The sequence below is a fragment of the Thermobia domestica genome, chromosome 6 (assembly GCF_964235325.1).
Source record: "Thermobia domestica chromosome 6, izTheDome1.hap1.1, whole genome shotgun sequence".
Classification (NCBI taxonomy): Eukaryota; Metazoa; Arthropoda; class Insecta; order Zygentoma; family Lepismatidae; genus Thermobia; species Thermobia domestica.
The window spans coordinates 127,719,009-127,728,593 of NC_137459.1; positions in this window are offsets into that span (position 1 = coordinate 127,719,009).

Sequence of the window (9,585 nt, forward strand, 5' to 3'; positions counted from 1 at the left end):
ACTTAATTTTTCTTCAGCCTTAAAGTTAGACCACCTTCTTTTAACAATGTCAAAACTTTGTCTAATTGTTCTATATGCTCATCGAACGTTTTCCCTCCAATTATTACGTCATCCACATAAGATCCACAAAAACTTCTTACTTCTGGGCCTAAAATCTGATCCAGCGCTCTAACGCATGACGCTAAACTTTGTTTAGTACCAAACGGTAACTTAACAAAAACGTAAGAAATACCTTCGTGCAAGAAACCAAGATATCTCTGATCGCTTTCTTTAACTGCAATTTGCAAGAACATTTCGACACAATCGAACGAAGAGTAGAAGGAGTTGTTACTCAAGTCCTGCAGAACAGCAAGTTGTGGGATTGGCCTGTCCGTTTCTGACAAAGTTATCATACCCAGACGCCTACCGTCTATACAGACCCTAATACGTCCGTCTCTCTTCGGTACTATGACCAAAGGATTTGAGAAAGCGTTAGGCATTTTCTTAATAATACCAAAAGCTAACCAACGGTTTATTTCATTTGCCACTTGATTTTTATATTTTAATGGGAACGGATACATTTTGGCTCTTATTGGACTGTGATCCGTTATTTGAATGGTGTGTTCATAGCCCAGTGCACATCCAGGTTTCAAGTCAAATAATGGTCGGTGTTTCATAAGCAATGCTTCTAGTGTTGATTTCTGCGCACTATCTAAGTCGGAACATTCCTGTACGTAATTTTGAATCTCTTCCACAGTGGCTTGGGTGTGTACCTTTTCCCATTCTGAGGGCGGGTATACATGATTTGCAAGCTCAATGGTTGTTGGAAATTTTCCGTCATCCAACACCAGCCGTGGCCACCTTACTTCATATTCGGGTGTGTCCCCCTCTCCATACGCTGCCAACGTCTCTGCTGCAATACGTCTACTTGATGCGACCGAATCCCCCGAGCTCCTCACTACACTATTCACTACCCAAGAATCGCCACTACAAATTTCCCACTCTATGTTTCTAATGACTAGATCTTCGTCATTTACGTCAATATCTTTAAACATTACTTCAACTTGGTGCGGCTTATTCAACTGAAGCATGCCCTTTTCATAATTCAACACAGCTTTACTGTCTGCGAAGAAATTTGAACCAATAATTAACGATCGATTTAATCCACTGACTATGAGAGCTACTGTATAAAACTGTTCCCATTAACAATCAATTCTAACATGATTTGACCTAAAATCGTGGCCGTTTTCCTCCCAAATGCAGAGGTCACTCTAATGTTGTTGGCTTTAAGAAAAGGAGGTGGGGGTTTACAATCCTTTATCTTACCCCACAGCTCTGCAGAAATTGCACAAATGATAGCTCCAGAATCAAGAAGAGCGAAAACAGATTGTGCGAACACAATGACGTGAACTTCAGGGAGGGTTATGACATTGTTAGTTGGTACTGGATCTTCACTAGTATTTAAAAGGTTGTCAAAAATCGAATTTACCTTATCAAAATGAAGTTTGTTTAAATTTATATGCTTTCCATCCCTGGATAATAGTTTAATGTGATTTACACTTTCGCTTTCTTGAATCCCTTCTACAAAGTAATTTCTCAATGATTCGCTTACACTGTAAGCATTCACGTTCGCTTGGCACTATTTCTTTTACACTAGTTTCGTGAACATCAATACTTTCATTACTATTTCTTACTTGCACACACCCAGAATTATAATTCGCAACTTCAGTCAGGGCACTCACTTGTTCCTCTAACCCATCGTTTTCCTGAATGTGTGCAGGAAATCCTCATTCCCTAGATGAGGTCCCGCCACGCACATTCACTTCGCTATTAGTATTACTTCCTTGATTAGCGGTTCTCTGGTCATATGACTCAAGTACTCGAAGCTGTTCCTCACTGCGGTATCTAGAGTTATTTACATGACCGGGGCTATTGTGATATATTCTACTTCCACACCTTGCCCCTCTGTGGTTTCCCCTCGTATTCTCGCGGGGTTGTATTTCCGATTCTCCATGTGACCTATTTCCGAACTGGCGCTGGTTGCCCTCGAAACGCCTAGCGTAATTTGCATCTTCTCGCTCTCGCTGCCGGGAGTATGGTTGCCGGTTATTCCTTTGCCTTCGATTTCGTTTTCAGGGACTATTTCCATTATCACCAGAATTTCCAGCACTTGCTACGTTTTGAGGCTCTACCTGTAGCATATTAAATCCTCTCCGTTGATTGTAGACCTCTTTATCTTTCATCGTGTACTGTAACTCATTCACAAGAGAGAGCAGTTCTGAAATTGTTCCTGGTTTCGACGAAATGATTGTCCTACAGAGCCACGCCGGAAACTTCCTAGGAAGAATGCTAAGTAATGTGGATTCCTCTATTTGCGGTTCCAAAATACTGTTTTTATGCAACAGTTCCAGTAGAAAATCTGCTGGCATTTTGTGTACCTTTGAATCATACTGCACAGTCAATTTGTTAGCTCTCAAACTGGTCAAGCGCTCCTTGCTTAAGTAGTTGGCCTTAAATTCCCTCACGAACGTGTCGTAATCCGACATCCTAGCGCTCGTCACCAAAAACCATTGCAAGGCACTGTTTTTGAGGCATTTAGATATCAGATTTAGGCGTAATTCCTGCGGTACTCCGGTAAGTTCAAAATACCGTTCGTGGTCTACCAGAAAATTATATGTATTTACTTCATCTTCCACTCCGGTGTAGGACGGGAGTGTAAGATCTCTGTGCAGAAATTCCATGGCTGTCGCCAGTGGTACACGGTTATCGTGTGTACATTTTTGTGAAGTGGAGGGCTGCGCATGGGTGTTTGCTACGTTCTCAGGTTGAGAACTACCCAAGTCGCGTCCTGAGGGAGGCAGTGGCATCGACAGTGAGACAGTAGGACTGGGGACAGCAGAAATTGTAGCGATCCTACTCTCCACAATTTCAGCGGTATCCTTTTGTAGTGACGCCTTCCACTGCTCCAATTTTTGTTCAAGCTTGGAGCTCACACCGTCTACTGTCTCTTGTATCTTCTGGATGCTGTCGTTGCATTCAGATCTTACTTCCTCAAGAGGCGTGTCCTGGAGTAATTCCCCCCTTATCCGAGCTAATTCTGTGTTTACGCTCGCTTCCACTTTCCGTAAGTGGTCCTTCATTTTATTCACGCTATCTGCGTTTTGCTCCACCCTGTTTCCTATATCACGCAACCCGCCTGACAGCTCTTTACAATTACTTTCTACGGCTTCCACTACTCGTTCGATATTCTCATCGGTGCGTTCGATTGATGCCTTGAGGGCTTCACTGGTCTGTACTAGTTCCCCACTTATTTGATCATTACTCTTTTCCACTTCAGCTCTAATTTCCCTGTTGTAACCCCTGCTCTAACTGAATCTTAGTCTCGCGGCATGTCTCTTCATTTTTCTCTAACTTTGACGTTAATCTTTGTTCAACGCTCGAGAGATCAGACTTAACAGACGTAACTCCATTCCTAACGCCAGGACTTCGGCGCTGACCTGATTTAGGCTATGTTCCAATGTGGTGAATTTTGTCAAGATCTGTTCTAACATTGACGCCATGCTGCTAGTATCATTGACCCTGTCAGTATCGTTGAGACTATTATTACTACCGCTGTCTGAAGTTTCTATAGTTATTTGCGGAGTGTCTTCTGCAATGTTATCACGCGGAGTCCCTACTACATTTTCTTCATCAGACAGTTGCTCATTTGAACGAGCGAAATCCAAATCTCTCAAATCGTCCTCCATAGCTTATTTTACTTGCAGTCTAGTACGCACCATTTACAACAAAAGTAACTTAATGGAAAATTTACTTCTCCCGAAAAATTCTTAAACTTCAATACACTAAGAATTTACACAACACATCCTAACAACTTAATACCGTATCAGTAAGTAAATTATCTCCCCCCCCCAAACACTTAATGCTTGAAACTTCATTTAAGCATACTACTCTAATAATACACAAATAAACACATATATGCACAAGAAATAATTTAACTATGCTGCTCTTGGAATCACTTTGGGGAGAACATTCTAAACCGAATAATAATAATAATAATAATAATAATAATAATAATAATAATAATAAACTTCAGGTTGCTGACTCCTTTTATTCAATGTCACCGAGGATAAGGTGAAAATTGAATGGCCCTTAATGCTGTGGCGCCAAATTATTTTGTGAAGGGCTAGGCGGTGTATGAGAATAAAGGGGTAAATAAAAAAAACAAAAAAATAATTAATTAATTAACTAATGTAGAAGTCTTGCACCGGGACTTCCCTCAAGAGCCGCCCTTACCTTCACTATTGCTCTTGCAGCCTATCACATATTGGCTGATCTCAGGAACAGTACTATCTGATATCCAGAAACTCATCTAGTTAGTTATCTCGAGCATAACACAAGATAGAGGGAGGAGGTGCGTGTTTTAATATAATCAAAATACACACACACAACGGTTTACTCACCAATCTCACCAAAACAATACCCGAAGAAAGGTGCAACGTATGTTTGGTAAATATATATCTTAAATCAACTAACTAGGTAGCACTGTTAGGGTTCATTTGGGCGTTAGCTCCCTCCGGCCCCATAAGAGGGAGTAGTCAGCAGTTCTGGGACCTAAGGAAAATAATCCTCGCAAACTCTGTCGTGAAAAAGAAACACATACCAACAGTACAGATCATTGCAGTTCTACTTACCACCAAGTCGAAGAAAAGGATAAAACCAATTTCCAGATGAAATGATGATAACATTTATTTCCTCCCAAGTAACAAGAGAACACACAATACTTTGATAAACTTTTCCTTACGTTGGTGCACCATTAAAACACGTACGGTAAGTTATTATTTCCTCCTGATGGATTTTATATCATAAAACACTTATATTAGTGATAGGATAAATCTCAGAAAGGATAAAGGAAACAAAATACAACACTGAATAACAGAATGGATATGTTGGTGTAATCGCATCTAAAATCCCAGAGTACGCAAAAAGAAAAAAAAAAGAAAAGAAATTTTTGAAAACTGTTTGTAGTGTCCGCCGGCTACTTTCTGATGTGCCTTCCGTGTCTATAGTTGTCTTCCTTGACGATTGCTGGAAGTTTCCAGTATTCTGTAAATTTTCAGAAGTCCATTCTCTTCCCACTGAAGCATTCAGGTGATCTGTAGTAATGTCCTTCTGGTCACTGAATTTTCTCTCACGCCGTAAGGTCGGTGGCATTCAGTGCAGGCATACTTTGACATTGAATTCCCTGATGTAGTTATATTCTGTTGTATGGTGAAAACAACACCAACATACTGTTCGTCCCCTAATCACTAAAGTATTGAAGGCCGTCACTGTAATCAACTAGCAGTGGTGCTAATTCCCTTTACAGAAAGGATGAAAAATACACTTCACATATGAGACGCTTTTCGAGAATTTCACTGTTAAAAAAAAAAAAAAAAAAAAAAAAAAAAAAAAACTTCTTTCTGTCTCGAAAAGTGTAACCCAGACAAGAAATGTTGTAGGCATATCCCTACTAGTAGATTTGTTCGGTAGAGCAATTCTGATACAGTTCCAAGACTATTCAGTTCTTCTTTGGACTGTACTAACTGGTACTCCCCATTAACAGAAGTGCGTGTCAGATACTTAAAGATAGCATTTCTTGCCAGTACAGGATCACTCACTAGTTTGGAATTCAGTTTTATTAATTACACAGGCTGTGACAACAAAAGAGCCTAGCACTTAAACGTTTTTCATATTCGCGTCTTCTTTAATTATTTTTTTAACACAACACTCTCGTACTTTTGAGCACGAAAAGAAAAAAAAAAAAAGGAGACAAACTTCGCGCGAGGTCTCGTCTATCGAAGCCAAAATTCAACAACCCCTCTTTTGTCCATCCCTTTCTTTCCTCCCCTAGAGTTCACCGACCCTTGCCGCCAATGCGCTCGGTCCGCAAATAGCTCTATAGCCCAAGGCGAAACATCTTTGGTGGTCTTTGGGAACTTGCAAACATGAGGAAAACTAACAATTTTTAAGTTCTTTCAACTGTAGCCTTTTACATATTGAATTGTCTTAGGAACGAAATATATCAGCGTCTTTGTCGTTTCTTCTGGATTAATACATATACCACAACACAATATTATATGTAGATTCTACATATTAATCTCAGTCACAAAACATCTCTATCAAAACTTTCCAGTGGAGGCCGTCCTACAAAAAAAAAAAAAAAAAAAAAAAAAAAACCTACAACAAGCCGTTGCTGTCATCTGCCTTCTTGAAGAAGAAGAGGAGTTAAAAGTAAAATGTCAAGCCTCCTATAGATACACTGTCTGTTTTGATATGTAAAATTCTTCATAGCGGACTGTTTGAACATAGTATAAACAACTCTCTTGTTAAAACACATAATACAAATATAAAAGTAGATCATACAATATTACTTATAACATGACAACCTTTTATGTACAATTACTGATTTATTTCTTCTGTTGGTAAATAGTCTGGCATCTGCATTGTCAGCCTGCAAATCCCTTCCTGGAGGAGCTTGCGAGAGCGGCTTCGACAGCTCTTTTTAATTAAATAAATGTAGCGCATAAACACTCTAGACGTTGGGAACCACGAAAATAAGGCAATTTATGATTTTTCTTATTGATTCCAAGAACATTTCAGTGTAATACGACAGTAACAATATTCTTCTATAAACATGAGTCAAAATAAAAACACATTTTCTTTACAAAATAATTAATAGAAGTTGAAATATCTCCTCCAATTCATTATCGTCGATATTCGAAGTATTGACTATTTACATAAAATACCTAGTAGTACACAATACTATTTATTTATAATGTTACTGTCGTATGTCACGGAACTGTACATAATTAATTCCCAAAATTCTTATATTAAATATAGTAATTAATTCTAAACATCATAGGCCAGAAGAACAATTTTACATTTTGATATGCAAATCTGCATTACGATATGCAGATGCAGAACAGAGATAGTTCTGCATTTCACAAGTTACTATTTATATAACGCTTATATTCTATTGCTATAGTATTTAATCAGTATTCAAGGGAGACGTTTATGCTTATTGTGTTACATTGCTCTAGTTTACGGGAAAATGTTTACTTTATCTGAGTTACAGGAAAGTGAAAGAAAAGTGTGTTGTGAATTTAAAAAAAAAAAATGACCGAAAAAAGGAAAAAGGAAAAATAGGCACTGACCAGACCGTCTCTTTCTTGACAATTTGAAAAGACATGAAGCAAAGTTGTAAAAGCATTGATGGATCGGTTTTGCCAGCGGAAGAGTTGGCCGCTGACGTTATTTGAGTACTGTTTTGCGGTTTTTTGGGGAAAAGGACCATGCCTTTTGAGTTTCTGGGCTCGTTATACTGAAGAAAATGACTTTGAACCATTACTCTAGGTAAAATAGTAATGACGCAGTAAATTTTTATTATATGTATGAAAAATGGGTCACCTTCAGAGTTTCAAAATTTCTCCCGACCTTAGTTTTCAAGATACAAGATTGAAATTTCACACACGTATTATGTACATAACGTTTTTTTTATTTAAAAGAAAGAAAACAGACCCCTACGTCAACTCAGGTCCGGGCCAGAGGGCAAGAACGTAGCTAAACTGGTCTCCCCAAACCTTGGCTTGGCCCCCAAATATTTACTTAAAATTTTATGTTACAAATTGTTTTTATCCGATAACAAATGAAAAAAATATCCCCAGTAAACTGAAATTATTCATACTTCTAAGGAAAGGTTATTTTTTAAATCCATTTATAGGTTATTCCTTAAACATTAAGTGAATGGTAATAATAGTATAAGATCAGTAACTTTGGGAGCCGGGTGTCATCTTCGTTAACATTGCGAGGTTCTTCCAGCCCTTAGAGTGATTCCAGCTTTATAGTCGCCTTGAGGTACTAAGGGCTAAAAATCTATGCGAATGCACTTTTTGTAACCGACTAAGATAAAACTGAAAGGTCGACTCGACTCAGAGGTTAGGAGTATACCCTCTCGCTGCTGGGTTTTGAAAAATAATATCTTATATTTTAATTGATTTACGAGAAAATATTGAGTGTAAATTTACTTTCTTATTTTTATTATATTTAACAACGATTCTGGCAAACCAGAGGAGGATGGTATGCAAATTATTTATACCCTTATCTGCTGGCGCTGGCAACACTGCAGCCGAGCAGTAAACAGTCTATTTTCTTCCTACACGTGGAGTGTGCAGTGTTAAATGAAATTAAATTAAATCTTTAACTTTTACGTCCCACGGATATGCCGGCTAGGCTAGGGTAGACGGCGATTATGAGAAATGAATGAAATGGTGGAATGAAGAAAGTGGGAGGAAACGGGAGAACCGCGACAAAACCCGCTCGCATGGTGTTTGTCCACCACAAAACCCACTTGGCGCGAGCTGGAATTGAACCAAGGACCCTATGCACCAGAGGTGAACATTCTACCACTGAGCCACCACGACCCCTGAGCAGTGTTAAATTTGCTATGTATGTGTTCCTGAAATTAAGTTAAGTATAGAGAGATTTATAAAATCTGGATATTTTATTTCACGTGGAAAAAGTGATAAGCAATTGGTGAATACCTGCAGCGAAACTGATAAGGTGCATGTTGTTGCTGAGGAAAATATTCATTCGGACACCATTGATAAAGAAGAAGCTAAGGAATTCGCTAGAATCTCATAGCAAAACATTCATATAAATGACTGTTTTTCAGAGGTCCAAAGAAACTAGATATGCCCTGGATCTGCAAAACCACTCATCTAGAGAAGAAATTCGCGGGTGCTTAAAATGTATAGTGGTGATTATGATCCATTTGGGTCGACAGGGACTGGTTTTCCGAGGCAACGATGAAGGTGACAGCAGTTTAAATTAATTGAATTTCTTGCAAACTTTCTAGTTGTTACGACATTTTGACCCTTTATAAAAGAATTATACAGCACCAGGGAATACCACTTATTTATCCCCAGAAGTTCAAAATGAAGTTATCTTATGCTGCGGTGAGGAAATCGTCAATGTCATTGTAAGTGAACTGAATGCCGCTGGAAAATCCTGCGTAGTCGGGCCAAGACTTTATTTAGGAACTAATATGTGCTTTATCAAAATATCCATATTTCAGAATCCTGCTGTACTTCCGCAACAATTTTATAGAGGAAGTTAGTGAGTACTTCAAATTATATGCCCATAGCCAAATTGCCTCTATAAAAATTGTAGCGTGAGTACTTTATGTAACGCCCGTTACATGGGTTACTTACGTTACTTGTGTTTTGAATGGAGCGCAACATGGATTCTGAAACATGTATTTTTGGATGTAGCACATATTACTTCCAAAGTCAAGTCTTGACCCAAATAGGACAGGTCCCATAGTTTTGGAGCTATGGATCTTTAAATTTCATTTTTTTTATGTTTTCGGCAGCCTATAACTCCGAAAGGAAGCTTTTGTGCACCAAGGTTGGTCTATACTTTTCGTCTTATCTTAATGTCAGGAATCACATTCCAAACGTTGTCGGTATTGTTTTGAAACACCCTGTATATGTATATATAGGGTGTCTCAAAACTCCCCTGTCATAGGGTAACTCTGTTATTATAAGAGTTACAACAAAATGTAAGAGG